General features: G+C 36.9%; 1 pseudogene; it reads left to right on the top strand.

The window, feature by feature from the left end:
* The first annotated feature begins 12,040 nt into the window (after positions 1–12,040).
* Positions 12,041–13,277, top strand: LOC136998991 (uncharacterized; annotated as a pseudogene).
* Positions 13,278–16,314: the final 3,037 nt, after the last annotated feature.

Below are 16,314 nucleotides of genomic sequence, written 5' to 3'. Positions count from 1 at the left end.
ATATGAGGTACCCCGGACTCTCTGGCACGTATAGCAAACAAAAGAATGACGTCGCAGCGACGAATAATCATGCGAGTTTTTTAGTTTGATATTTGGTGTGATGGTTAAGGAGCCACGCGCACGATATTACGTGAACGGGGTGAGCGTCAGCCACCCGTTTTCGCAGATTGAGCGTGCTGTATGGATTGACGATGGCGAGTGGAGCGTGCAGGAACATGAACCTCCCAACAAAGGGAAGGAAACGAATGCAAGAAATGGAATACAAAAATATGTTTATTTGCAACAACTTTTCTTAAAAGTACATGGTTGAACGTTATACAGATATTACAGATGTATATTACAGATTTTTTGTGATAAAATGATAAATAGAAACGTTTCTGCCTATATTTTCCTCTGTATAAATAGTAAAATAAATTAAACTTACATTATTATATTAAAAAATAAAATTATGTTGTTTGCATCCTCTATCTGCAACAGAAAATAATTTGACAAGTCTTGATAAAAAGTTATGTCCAAGTTATTGTATTTCTTATTGATGATAATCATTGGATGCCGTCGGCACCGTCCCCCTTCGTCCTGACGGCAAGTTGCCTTTGCTTCGTGCTGCAATAAAAAAAAATATTTTAATTTTTAGATGTCAGACAGAACGAGAGAAAGAACGAGAGAGAGAGAAAGAGAGAGAGAGAGAGAGAGAGAGAGAGAGAAATTATGCTTTTTATAATTAAAATTTATAAAGTTGATATATATATATATAAATACTTACATCGTTTACTCATCGCGTTTCTCGGCTTCATTATTTCTGGACACCAGTGATGCAAGATTGAGCATTCTGCATCATGCGCGACATGAGGGGAAGAGCCCCCACCATGGCGGCACCACACAAGCGAGCATCGCGTCCATGTGCACTCGCCGTTCCAACAACGTACGACTCACACGGCGAGCGCACACGGACGCGATGCTCGCTTGTGTGGTGGGGGCTCTTCCCCTCATGTCGCGCATGATGCAGGATGCTCAATCTTGCATCACTGCTGGACACTAAGAAACACACACACACACACACACACGCGCGCGCGCGCGCGCGCGCGCGTGCGACTGCGCTACATACGCGTTGCATTTGTTGCGTTACCGAAGTTTTTCTTGTAAGGCAGCCGGGCAGGGCTGCCCCTCACGCGCAATAGCATATGCAGTTTCATAAATCAAAAACTAAATATACATAAATAATATTTTTATAACATATTTAATTAAAAATTATCCAATTGATATTGTGTTTGGTATCAGTTTAATTATAAAAATCTTATTAATTCATAACAATAATTTTTTTATTGATAAAATACAAAGTAAAGGTTTGTATTATAATTAAAATTTTATAATAATTATAGATATAAATATATAGATGAAGAAATCCTCGCGACATATCTTCCGGTCGGGCCGACCCATTACGTGCCGTAGCAAATGCAATAATACATTACGAGCGCGCGGACCTCAGTGAACATGTATCTTTGTAAATTTGTATATATTTGAGAATAAATTGAAAGAGAATGAGATTTCTATTCTTTTTTAATTTCTCAAATATATATAAATTCACAAAAATATATATCCACTGGAATTCGCGCACTCGTAATGTACGAGGGCAGTCCCAGAAGTACCCGACCTGACGTATAGATAGCGCTTATTGCTTGAAAAAAATCACTATGGCCTTTTAAAGCTTAAGTTTCAAGTTTCAACAGGCTACGTTGTTTAGTAATCATTTGGCAGCCATCAATAGTGAACGCTCTCAGTACATTTGTAAACATGGAGAAAATTGGTCATCGTTATGTGATACAATATTTTTATTTAAAAGGTCTCAGTCCAACCAATATCAAAACTGAGCTAGATTCTATTCTGGGGGAGTCTGCTCCGTCGTTTACAACAATAAAATATTGGGTGGCAGAGTTTAAAAGAGGTCGTAAGAGCTGCCAAGACGAACATCGCAGTGGTCGACCAAATGAGGTGACCACGCCAGAAATGTTGACGAAAATCCACAAAATGGTATTGGATGACCGTCGACTGAAAGTGCGCGAGTTAGCTGACATGGCAGGCATATCAAAAAGTGCTGTACATCGCATATTGACTGAAAATTTAGGCATGAAAAAGCTGTGCGCACGATGGGTGCCACGTTTGCTCACAATCACCGGCTCACACGTCCGTTATTGCGATGGCCAAAATCAATGAGTTAAAGTTCGAATTGCTTTCTCACGCACCCTATTCACCAGATTTAGCCCCCTCAGATTATTTTCTATTTCCAAACTTGAAAAAATGGCTTGGTGGTAAAAGATTTGCTAACAATAAAGAGGTGGAGTCTGCGGTTGATGGCTATTTTGAAGAACTCAATGGTTCTTACTATAAACATGGTATCGAAGCTATTGAACATCGGTGGGAAAAATGTATCGAGCTAAAAGGGGACTATGTTGAGAAATAAAGATATATTTTTTCAAAATTTTTGTGTTTTCTTTGTTAGGCCGGGTACTTCTGGGATTGCCCTCGTATTACTGCATTTGCTACGGCGCGTAATGCCCTATTTACACCGAAGGATGATCCTGCTTGTGGCTCATCCGAGCAAATAATGTAGACGCATTGAAACACATTAAAAATCACACTGAAGGCGAAAGTAATCGGACCCGGCCGGCAGATATGTCGCGAGGATTTCTTTATCTATATATTTATATCTGTAATTATTATAAAATTTTAATTATAACACAAATCTTTACTTTGTATATTATCAATTAAAAAATTATTGCTATGAATTAATAAGATTTTTATGATTAAACTGATACCAAACACGATATCAATCGGATAATAATTAATTAAGTATGTTATAAAAATATTATTTATGTATATTTAGTTTTTGATTTATGAAATGACACCAAATACGACACAAATAAAATAATTTTTAGCATTTGTTATTATATAAGGCCACGGATCAAAGAACTTGCTCTGCGCTCGAAATCGTGTAAAAGTATTATCCAAACGTCTCAGAGCATGAAAATTTTGAAAGTCGCAAAATTAATTTTTTTAAATATAGACTTGTAGAGAATGACGAAACGGAACTTTTTTCTATTTACAGTTTTTTTGTTCGATGCTTATTTTTAATAATAAAAATAAAAAAGTAAAAAATTTTTATTCCCAAATTCAATAAAATTTTAAGATATAAATCGTCGTAAGAGTGATGGCAAAAAGACCTGTTTTTTAGCCCATTTTTTGGACCTCGAATTTCAAATTTTTTTTTATGCCAAATAGTACTGTATGATGGAACATTAATCCCAGAGAAATTTTAAGATGAGCATAAGCGCGGTTCCGGAGATATAAAGAGTTGAAAGTGATGATTTTTTATAATCCATGAAAGTACACGAAACTCTTTAAGTATCCATACCAAGGAATAAAATATATATAACAAAGTGAAACATACCATTTCTTATGGATTTTTATGCCGGATTGAAATATGACCTTAGTTTTCGTCTAGCATGAAAATTCCCCGAAATAGATGGAGTTGAAGTGACACGTGACACCGCCTTTCACGGATCGAGATGCTTTTCTGCTAAGAGTCCCCTTGCCTCTTACAGATTAGGGTGCTTTTTTAAGGTGAGTCCCCTTGCCTCTCACAGATTGGGGTGCTTTTTTAAGGTGAGTCCCCTTGCCTCTCACAGATTGGGGTGCTTTCTTAAGGTGAGTCCCCTTGCCTCTCACAGATTGGGATGCTTTTTTAAGGTGAATCCCCTTGCCTCTCACTATGCAGGGTTGTTTTGTGAATCGTGATAGATACATTGCATATTTCAGAATTGGGTATTTGTATCCCATGGTATTGAGCAAATCCAAGGAACCATACAATTGTCATTACATGACTGCAACAACCTGCAGTCCAAGCACCACTTTGACAAGTACAACAGTACTCACGAATAGAATCCTATCCAGTTTTTGCTTTATCTATCAAAACAAAAATGTAGTGATACTGACCACTATGATGACGAGATTTCATATGCGCCTTAATCAATGTAGGTTCTTCAACTGAGATACCATACTTCTCATAGTTCAAAGCTGTTGACGGGTGCTTCGGTCTTGGATTAAACTTCTGCACCAAGAATATTCCTTCTTTCTGATGCTCTGCATAGTATGAAATTGCATTGCGTATTTGATAAGGTCCGAGACTCAAGTAGTACAGATCATCCATCGAAAGTTCAGGAAATCCAATGAGTCGATTATTTTCTTCATTATCGAGTGATGTATACTCGACTCCAAAGAATGGTGCTCTCAGTTGAGGAAGATTGAATTCTTGGACGATGATTTGCAAACGATTAGGGACGTTAAGTCGAGATTTCAGTCTGTGCTATGCCTTCATGCATAATATCACTCAGAATTGGTTTGTGGAATAAATTCAAGAAGGCAAAAGCGATATAGAGAGAGTCGAGATCGTGTTTGAGAGTTCTATTATGTGCTGGCAAAGAGAAAATCTTGAATTTCTTCTTGAGGCAACCGAAGACTTGCTCACCCAGCGACATTTGGTTACACATCTCGAAGCATTTGCTTCTGCGGTATTGAGTTGGCCAAGTCCTGGACAATAAGCTTTCAAATTCTTCTCTTCAGTTAGGAAATTCAGCACATCACGAAAACCTCTATCAACTAATATCGTATCACCCTCATGAATAGTATGCAAGTCGTTCGCGTATCTCTGGAAACAATCCCATAATATTGTCGCATCATTATGCGTTGCGTCAAATAGTCCAAAAACGTATAAAACGTATGAAACCATCTGAAGAGCAACCTACCATAGGTTTGACCAACGGCATTTTTTTCTGCTCACTCCACATATGTTTTTGTCCTGCATAATTCGCAGATTTTTGTGCTAGGCGATAGGTGGCATCGAATACTATGCAGGCTTTATCGTCGGGAATGTCGAATAGTACTTTTGACATTGGTGTCGTATGAGCAAGGAATACTGAGCGATCATTCCGATTGATGAATTGTGGAACGAAGTTTTTATGGAAATCTTCTCTTGCTGAATTCATATGATTTTCAATAGTCCTCCGACAAACACCGAATAAGAATGAAAGTTGTTCATCAGAAAGAGAAGTTCGCATTTTACAAAGTAAAACAGCAACATGCTTAGGTTGACATGTTACAGAAAAACTGCATACAGTTTGAAATTGTTCTTTATCGAGAGCAAACCAATTTTTGAAGGTCGTATTATCAATGGAGTCGATATTATCCACATCGAATATCTTTTCATTTTTCCCTTTCAGCTCTTGATAGTAAATAAACATAAGATCACTGACTGTTTTTTGTTTTTCAGCACTTACTTTTTTTGTAATTTGCTGCACAAGTGGCCAAAATGTAGAATTATCGACATGATTGCTACACATACGAGCATTATATTTGGTCAAGAATTTATAATCCATGAGTAGTTTACAACGGATAATTCGGGGAATTGCGATCAACTTCGAGGGGTTTTCGCAGCCAAAAGTGCATCGCGAATGAGAATTAATACCTTGACGATAAATCGAGAAATTTATTCAGGTTTATTCAGGTATATCTGGATCATCATCCATCATCGATCTTAAGATGATTTTTGACTGATTACTAAATTCGTAAGTTTTTTACATATTTTGCTCTGTAATGGAATGTGATTCAATTCTTCTAATTTCCGTTTCTTTGGATTATTTTTCCGCAAATTGTTAACCATTATCAACGAATTTGATGTGTCTTTGATAGAAAAAAACTTATCATTTTTCGATCTTTTTTGGTCATTACAGCCTAAACATTTAGTGTTCGCGAGCGCGAGAGACGCGGATGCAAAGCGGAGGATCTGTGAGGAGTGCGATAGAGACACAACGAATTTGTAACAAATTTTAAACACTATTTATTTTTTCACACACATATACACTGAATAAATGTCTAATTAATGAATACAAGATTTTAACACTCGAAACCTCCTTTTTTTAGAAGCGAAACACCCTATCGGATGGAGCGCGAAGATACAAGCGATTGAACTCAGTCGAAATTTGTGATACTTGCGGAAGCGAACGTTTAAAGAACGCGGAGCGGTGCTACTTTTACTGCGGTGCGAGAAAAGTGCGAAAAAAGCGTTAGCAAGGTCGATGTTGGGCCCTTTATACTTGGAAAAACGGGGCTTATTTTCGCGAGTAACCAATCGTTTTGAGTCATTCAAAAACGCTCAAGTTGATCCCCGCAAATTGTAGTTTATTGGTTACTCGTTTATGGTTGTTAAAACGAGTCGTTGTTGACTTGCGCGCAGGCGGAATTGGCCATCGCATTGGCTCACGGAATTTGTGACGCGTTAGTGCGCGCACGCGCGAGTGCAATTCGTGGTTTGCCGTTGGGCAGCAGACGGTTAAATGTTTATTGATAAGCTTTGTGTTCCCTTTTTTTTGTCCAAGTGTTTATCGGAGGGCGTCATGCTTTAATGAGCATGTAACTGTTTTTTCCGATGATTGGGAACGTGGGTTACAATAAATTTACACGAGATGCACTTTGCGATCTCAAACATTCAGTGAAAGGCATTGTCTTATTGAAGAATCAACGTCAAGATAAGAAAAAATATACCTGAAGAGACAAGAGAATGTAGAAAAAATTAAGATGAAACAAGAGAAAAATAGCGAGAAACCATAGATATATAAAAAAATAGACCGAGCGCTTATATGACACAAGTTAAAGTATCGTACAAACAAAAAAATGGAAAACTAACAAGCAAGAATAGAATAGAATACATTAGAATATGTAGAATATGTATAGTATGTAGATAGATTCTTGGAATATACTTCATGTGATAGTACAGTATTTCAACTGCGAGAGAACTTGTCAATGCGTCATGTAGCAAGACTCTATCTTTCAGGGTGCTTTATAAAGCACGCTTCCCCTCCTTCTCCTCCATGAATGAAATAGCGGTGAATAGTAGATCGTTCATTCTCTAAACCAGCGCTCGGAATTAGTTGCACATTTCGGGCCGATTCTGGAGACGACGCCTCCTGTCCCTCCACTACCGCCCGGTCGAGCCGCCAGCAACCGGGCGATAGTGGGGAAACAGGAGGCGTCGTCTCTTGAATTGGCCCGAAATGTGCAACTAGTTCTGAGCGCTGCTCTAAACAATGAATCCATTCAATAGAATATATCTTCAATATTACATGAACTTCAGCCACGTATTTTTCCTTATGCGATATACCCTGACTGGAAATCATCACTTTCACCCCCTTGTATCTCCGGAATCGAGCCTATGCTCATCTTGAAATTTTACTGAGATTAATGTTTCATCTAATAGTACTATTTGGCATGAAAAAAAGTTCGAAATTCGAGGTCCAAAAAATGGGCTAAATTTGCCATCACTCTTTGGCCAAATTTTGTTGAAATTGTTTGAAATTTGGTATACGCATGCAGTATAGTCTAGCGATGCCTATAAAACAATAAAAAGCTGAAAATCGCCTTTGTTTAATAATAATTAATTGCAAATTGAGGTCAATCGGTAATTACGTTTTTTTAATTTCGCCGACAAAAAGTATCGAGGGAACTTGAAATTTGAAACTACTTCCAGTGAGATATTTGTTCCTCTTTATTGAAGAAAGATTTCTGGAAATTTTCAGATAGATTCATTGAAAATTTGAAAACATGCAACGCCGCTAATGATAACTCTGTGAGCGCTGAACACCATCAAGCAGCGTACTCGCCGTTCGGCTTTCCAGGATTCGATTTTATAATGATTTCTTACAACTTTAACCATTGTTATTTGTTAAATTACTATCGTCCTAGAGACCGCGTCTCTGGAGTGTATGTGAAATATTTCGAAATAATAATAATAAAAGTATTTAATTAAGGAACCATATAAATAATAGTTCGTCATTTCGATATTTCGTGGAGAGTGAGCGATTGTTCAAATGTATAACCATTAAAAAATCATTACAAAATCGAGTCCTTGAAAACCGAATGGCGAGTACGCTGCCTGATGGTGCTCAGCACTCTTGGAGCTATCATTGGCGGCGTCGCATGTTTTTTTATAAAATGCATATTTTCGCAAATTTTCAATGAATCGATCTGAAAATTTCTAGAAATCTTCCTTCAATAGAGAGGAACAAATGTCTCATTGGAAGTTGTTTCAAATTTCAAGTTCCCTCGATACTTTTTGTCGGCGAAACTAAAAAAACGTAGTTACCGATTGGCCTCAATTTGCAATTAATTATTATTAAACAATAGGCGATTTTCAACATTTTTATTGTTTTGTAGGCATCGCTTGACTATACTGCATGCATATACCAAATTTCAAACAATTTCAACAAAATTTGGCCAAATTACGACGATTTATATCTTAAAATTTGATTGAATTTGGGGATAAAAATTTTTCATTTTTTTATTTTTATTATTAAAAATAAGCATCGAACAAAAAAACTGCAAATAGAAAAAAGTTTCGTCTCGTCATTCTCTACAAGTCTATATTTAAAAAAATTAATTTTGCAACTTTCAAAATTTTCATGCTCTGAGACGTTTGGACAATATTTTTACACCATTTCGAGCGCAGAGCGAGTTCTCAGATCCGTACCCTCATATGTTTGGAACAAAAGTACCGTTATAGTATCATATACTGACACAGTACGATCCATATCGACATTGGTAAATGCGAGCTTGTCACCGTGACCATAGACATATACAGGGTGTCTGGTAATAATCGCCCCACCGCTCATACGCAGGTAGGGCAGATCAAACCGAGTAGAAAAGTCCTCTACCATTTTTTGATTTACGAAATAATAACGGAGATATTAACGAAAAAGAATCAGCGAATCCGTGCGAGTAAAGCGCGCGCGGCGAGAAGGACGTCCCAGCGCTACGCGGTCGCTAGGCGCGCGATGAAGCAGTGGGAGGAGCGGCGAGCGGCTATCAATAATGAGCGGCGCGTAATCTTACAGCACGGCGTCGAATATTTTCTTGAATTTTCTCACACGCTCTCTCTCTCTCTCTCTCTCTCTCTCTCTCTCTCTCTCTCTCTCTCTCTCTCTCTCTCTCTCTCTCTCTCTCTCTCTCTCTCTCTCTCTCTCTCTCTCTCTCTCTCTCTCTCTCTCTCTCTCTCTCTCTCTCTCTCTCTCTCTCTCTCTCTCTCTCTCTCTCTCTCTCTCTCTCTCTCTCTCTCTCTCTCTCTCTCTCTCTCTCTCTCTCTCTCTCTCTCTCTCTCTCTCTCTCTCTCTCTCTCTCTCTCTCTCTCTCTCTCTCTCTCTCTCTCTCTCTCTCTCTCTCTCTCTCTCTCTCTCTCTCTCTCTCTCTCTCTCTCTCTCTCTCTCTCTCTCTCTCTCTCCCTCTCCCTCTCTCCCTCTCCCTCTCTTTCTCTCTCACCCCCCTCTCTCTCTCTCTTTCTCTCTCTCTTTCTCTCTCTCTCTCTCTCTCATTTTTTTCTGTATGACACGCCGTTTTACTTTATAATAAAAAATAAAATTCTATTTTTAATACAAGTTTCAAAAAAATACATGTTTTCAGAAAAATATGTAAAGAAAAATTCAAATCTTATTAATAAATTAAAATTATGTCCAAACATAATTTTAATTCATACATTTATTATGATCTAGACCAGTGCTCGGAATTAGTCTGAACATTTCAGCCGATTTCCGTGGTATACGTCTCCTTTCCTCTCCTTACCGCGCGCGCCGCAGCCGCTAGGGCCAGCGCCGCCGAGCGTTAGGAGCGACACTATCTGATTATGAGTGGGTTCTTTTCCCTATTTATTAAAATTTTAAAAAATGTATTAAAATTTATTAAAAATAAATTTTTTATTTTTAAATTTATTAAGTGGAAATATTTCAATAGATTTCCACGTCACCCATGAGATACTAATGCTGACGCGTTTTTTTTTTAATGGTTTCCCCCGTAGACCTATTCCACTAAAGATAAAAATAAATTCTTAATTTAAAAAAAAATATATAAGTAAAAGAGATTTTCTTAATTAGATTTTCTTAGCCTTTTATGTGAGAATGAACAATTGATGCAATAATGTAGATAAAAACCACTTTTTAAAAAACGTGTCAGTATTAGTACCTCATGGGTGACGTAGAAATCTATTGAAATATTTTTACTTAATAAATTAAAAAAAAAATTTATTTTTAATAAATTTTAATAAATTTTTTTAAATTTTAATAAATAGGGAGAAGAATTTACTCATAGAACCTAATCAGATAGTGCCGCTCCTAACGCTCGGCGGCGCTGGCCCTAGCGGCTGCGGCGCGCGCGGTAAGGAAAGGAAAGGAGGCGTATACCACGGAAATCGGCTGAAATGTTCAGACTAATTCCGAGCACTGATCTAGACATAATTTTAAATTATCGAATTACTATTACATCGCGACATAATGTGTGTGTTATCGAATTTTTGTTAAAACAATTATTTCTTGACAAAAAAAATTATTACTTTTATATTAAATGGAATATTTTTAATTGCTATTAAAACGGGTGTGCCATACTTTTTTCTTTCTTCTCTCTGTATCATGATATGGAAAATATTATCGTTTCCACACCACCTTGCGGTAGATAATACGGCGCATTTTTTTTATAGTGGTATCCTTAGTAGGTCTAATCCACTCTCATATTTTTTAATGCAAAAATTGTTCGAAGTGCCTTCCTCGTTCTCGTAAGCAGAGTTCGGCTCTTCGAATAATATTGCGCGATGCGTGATACGCCATATCTGGCGTGATGGTATTAAAAGCAGCGCGAATTGCTGCTTCTACTTCAGCTTCCGTACCATCACGCCTGTGATCGACTAAACTTTTTATGTGACCCCATAAAAAGTAGTCCAAAACATTTAAGTCTGGCGATCGCGCCGACCAAATGATTGGGCCACCTCGACCCATCCATCTGTCCGGATAATGCGCGTTTAAAAATTCGCGCACTTGCCGAGAGAAATGCGCTGGAGCTCCGTCGTGTTGGAAAATCATGTCTGCTCTTACTTGAACAGGAACATCTTCAAGAAGAGCAGGCAATTGATTTTGGAGAAAATTATTATGTTTCTCCATTTAGACGAGGCGGTAGGAAATAAGGACCGATCTGAAAAAATTATCAAAATAAATGATTAAAGAAAGAAAATTTTCTTTAGCTTTTACTAACAATAAGTAAAAGTTTATTACTTACAATTCGGTTCCCAAATACTCCTGCCCATACATTTATCGCCCAGCGATATTGGAATCTACATTCTCAAACGGCGTGCGGATTTTCTTCTGCCCAATATAAAAAATTATGGCTGTTGAATACACCATTCGGTGTGAATGTTGCTTCATCAGTCCATAATATGCGGTCGGGGAAAAAATTATTCCGCCGACACTGAGCGAGAAATCCTGTGTGTTTTGCCGAGTTAATAATTAATATTTAGCTACATGTTTTAAGGTGAAAACACTAAATAAAGATAATAAAAATACCTTCACAGAAGTAGATTCGTTGTTCCGCATCTCTCGGCAAAAGCTGTTGCACTCTCTGATAGTGATACGGGTGCAATTCGTTTTGACGCAGAGTACGGTGCACCGCGTATCGCGAAAGTTCGAGCAATCGAGCCACACTTCGAATGCTGGTTCCGGGGTTTTCTTCAAATTCTTGAAGAATTCTCTCCTCTTCATTTACCCGGATGTTTACCGCTGCACCGGCGTTCCGCCGATTTAATAAGAGACTGCCTGTCTCTTTAGCCCGTTGAACACACCTCAAAATCACTTTATGATCCGGATGTCGTTCGCGTTCGGGAAATCGTTTGGCGTAAAAATTAGCCGCTAGCCGAGCATTTTCTCCGGCTCTTCCATATTCAATCAACATATTGACATACTCTTCTGCGATATACTCTGCCATTTTTTCAACTCACTTATTCGTAAAACAACGTGCACGTCGAATGTTAGGGGAACTTGTGAGGTAACAAATGACAAGCTTCAAAAAATGCAACGTTTAATTGTTTATACGCGAATTGTTTTTCAAACTTGTCATTTGTTACCTCACAAGTTCGCCTAGCATTCGACGTGCACGTTGTTTTACGAATAAGTGAGTTGAAAAAATGGCAGAGTATACCGCAGAAGAGTATGTCAATATGTTGATTGAATATGGAAGAGCCGGAGAAAATGCTCGGCTAGCGGCTAATTTTTACGCCAAACGATTTCCCGAACGCGAACGACATCCGGATCATAAAGTGATTTTGAGGTGTGTTCAACGGGCTAAAGAGACAGGCAGTCTCTTATTAAATCGGCGGAACGCCGGTGCAGCGGTAAACATCCGGGTAAATGAAGAGGAGAGAATTCTTCAAGAATTTGAAGAAAACCCCGGAACCAGCATTCGAAGTGTGGCTCGATTGCTCGAACTTTCGCGATACGCGGTGCACCGTACTCTGCGTCAAAACGAATTGCACCCGTATCACTATCAGAGAGTGCAACAGCTTTTGCCGAGAGATGCGGAACAACGAATCTACTTCTGTGAAGGTATTTTTATTATCTTTATTTAGTGTTTTCACCTTAAAACATGTAGCTAAATATTAATTATTAACTCGGCAAAACACACAGGATTTCTCGCTCAGTGTCGGCGGAATAATTTTTTCCCCGACCGCATATTATGGACTGATGAAGCAACATTCACACCGAATGGTGTATTCAACAGCCATAATTTTTTATATTGGGCAGAAGAAAATCCGCACGCCGTTCGAGAATGTAGATTCCAATATCGCTGGGCGATAAATGTATGGGCAGGAGTATTTGGGAACCGAATTGTAAGTAATAAACTTTTACTTATTGTTAGTAAAAGCTAAAGAAAATTTTCTTTCTTTAATCATTTATTTTGATAATTTTTTCAGATCGGTCCTTATTTCCTACCGCCTCGTCTAAATGGAGAAACATAATAATTTTCTCCAAAATCAATTGCCTGCTCTTCTTGAAGATGTTCCTGTTCAAGTAAGAGCAGACATGATTTTCCAACACGACGGAGCTCCAGCGCATTTCTCTCGGCAAGTGCGCGAATTTTTAAACGCGCATTATCCGGACAGATGGATGGGTCGAGGTGGCCCAATCATTTGGTCGGCGCGATCGCCAGACTTAAATGTTTTGGACTACTTTTTATGGGGTCACATAAAAAGTTTAGTCGATCACAGGCGTGATGGTACGGAAGCTGAAGTAGAAGCAGCAATTCGCGCTGCTTTTAATACCATCACGCCAGATATGGCGTATCACGCATCGCGCAATATTATTCGAAGAGCCGAACTCTGCTTACGAGAACAAGGAAGGCACTTCGAACAATTTTTGCATTAAAAAATATGAGAGTGGATTAGACCTACTAAGGATACCACTATAAAAAAAATGCGCCGTATTATCTACCGCAAGGTGGTGTGGAAACGATAATATTTTCCATATCATGATACAGAGAGAAGAAAGAAAAAAGTATGGCACACCCGTTTTAATAGCAATTAAAAATATTCCATTTAATATAAAAGTAATAATTTTTTTTGTCAAGAAATAATTGTTTTAACAAAAATTCGATAACACACACATTATGTCGCGATGTAATAGTAATTCGATAAATTAAAATTATGTCTAGATCATAATAAATGTATGAATTAAAATTATGTTTCGACATAATTTTAATTTATTAATAAGATTTGAATTTTTCTTTACATATTTTTCTGAAAACATGTATTTTTTTTAAACTTTTGTATTAAAAATGGAATTTTATTTTTTATTATAAAGTAAAACGGCGTGTCATACAGAAGAAAATAAGAGAGAGAGAGAGAGAGAGAGAGAGAGAGAGAGAGAAAGCGTGTGAGAAAATTCAAGAAAATATTCGACGCCGTGCTGTAAGATTACGCGCCGCTCATTATTGATAGCCGCTCGCCGCTCCTCCCACTGCTTCATCGCGCGCCTAGCGACCGCGTAGCGCTGGGACGTCCTTCTCGCCGCGCGCGCTTTACTCGCACGGATTCGCTGATTCTTTTTTGTTAATATCTCCGTTATTATTTCGTAAATCAAAAAATAGTAGAGGACTTTTCTACTCGATTTGATCTGCCCTACCTGCGTATGAGCGGTGGGGCGATTATTACCAGACACCCTGTATAACTAGATCCAGCATGCCGTATATTTCCTTATGATATTCGTTGGGTTTGGCAGAACGGAGAGAGAGGCAAAACATAGGGGATATTTTTGTCCTTTTTTTGCGCGCGCATCATGACAGTAATGGCCGACAATTGTCAACTGATCATAACGTGAAAGTCGGATATCATAAGTTACGTGTTATGTGTACAAACATTATACCCTATTATTATACCATATATATAAATATGTTAAAAAATGAAGACGTGCAGTGCGTGTGGATATTGGAAGAAGCCTAACGAGAAAGAAAATATATCTTTCCACATGTAAGTAAAACATTCTGATCTATTTCACAATCTATGTAAGCAATATTCTTAATATATTTGTATATAATGTATATATAATTTGTATATATAATATACATAAAGTATAATACGTATTTCTATATGTACTATATTAAATGTATTATATATATATATATATATATATATATATATTAATGTTCTTGATAGAAAATAATTGTGCTATTTATATATGCTATTTATTTATGCTTTATTTAGAGTTATTATTATCTCATTGAACTATGCTCCAATTATATTGTTTCAAATATTTTAAAATAAAATATATTCTTTAATAAAGTATAAAAATACAATTTTAAAAGTATAAATATTTTTTCATAAATGTAAATTTATATGTTATTAACTAAAAAATTAATATCATGTTTATATAATAAATGTAACATGTTCTTAATTGCCCAAAAACAACTACGCTTATACATATATTTTCTTAGATTAGAACCTATGCCCTGTATTCTATCACGGCCGTCACATGGCTGTCACGCTCGCTGTCAATAGCGACTGCGCATCCTACCTGCGCAGACAAAGAAAGAAATCTTCCCCTAGTTTTGCCTCTTTGTCCGTTCTGCCAAAGACATGCATGCTGGGTCTAGTTATTAGAGTTCTAAAGGTGGTATATTACGTCAGAAAGGATGAGAAAATATCGGTAAATTATCGGTAATTTCTGGAGCTATCGATTTTTCGAGAATTTATGAGAATTTATGAAAATTTGTAATTTTTATGAAATAAAAATAATTTTCTGTCTTTAAATTATTGTAATACACATATATTGAATGTTAGAATTAATAATAAATTTGATGATTGGTAGTACTTGATATCATAGTGGAAATATTACTACATACTGCGCTCAGTTCTCCTTTAGCTGCGTTCGGCATTGCAAATCGGAGGCATCCGTTTGCTCTTTCACCTTGAAAATCTATAGTATTCGTCATGTATACGTATAGATTTTCTAGGTAAAAGAGCAAACAGATGTCTCTGATTTGCAATGCCGAACGCAGCTTTTATAAAAAATTCTGCAATACTGCACCGTTGAAGTCCCTATATTCTGCAGATTTTTCTTATGTTGGCAGCATTTTAGCGGTTTAGAGGCAAAAAAAAAAGAGAGAAAAAAGATTTTAGAAAGAGAATTGAGATTGAGCCTTGAGCTAAAACAAAGACTGTGAACCGTGACGTCGACGAACGCTTTATGCTTTATTTATACTATACGCTTCATATAAGTTATCTGTTGCCTGTAACGTATTCTGGTATTTTCTATAACATAAAATGCCAAAACCAAAAAATATTGTGTGGAAATTTTTCAAAGAAATAGAAAAAAATAATAAAATATGTTATAAGTGTAATTATTGTGGCGTTCTTTACGCAAATAATGCCACGCGCCAAAGAAAGCATTTGGAAAAAAAATGCTTAAAGTGTCCACAAACAGTGAAAGATTTATTAAGAAAGGAAAGGATTAACAGTAGAAAGCAAACAAATCGGGATTCAAATGGTATGGTAATTACTAATTACTTTTTATTTTTTCTTTAAGGTTAGGTTAGGTTAAGCGTATCATCAGATTTCCATAATTCTATAATTTCATTCGAGACATATATATAAATAATCCGTTTTTTTAACAAAAAAAAACTATTTAACATATTTAAAAGTGTCGCAATTTTAGTACATACATTCTGTGATATTTCTTTGGTATTTATTTCTATAAAAGTCATATGAAAATTACAGCATTTTTTAGAATTAAAATTTCAGAGAAGTCTACTTTTTTTTTTTATTTTAAGATGATACATCGGAAGATGAACTCATTATGGTTCATAATAATGAATCATTGCGCACAACTGAAACAACCACTGCAGTTAATGTTTTGCCATCTGCAGCTGAAAACTCTCGCGTTGAAAATACTCTATAGAAAGAGAGAA

The sequence above is a fragment of the Linepithema humile genome, chromosome 3 (genome assembly GCF_040581485.1).
Source record: "Linepithema humile isolate Giens D197 chromosome 3, Lhum_UNIL_v1.0, whole genome shotgun sequence".
In the NCBI taxonomy this organism is placed as follows: domain Eukaryota; kingdom Metazoa; phylum Arthropoda; class Insecta; order Hymenoptera; family Formicidae; genus Linepithema; species Linepithema humile.
Note: the sequence above shows the minus strand (reverse complement) of the source record. Positions and strands in the feature narration are given on the sequence as shown.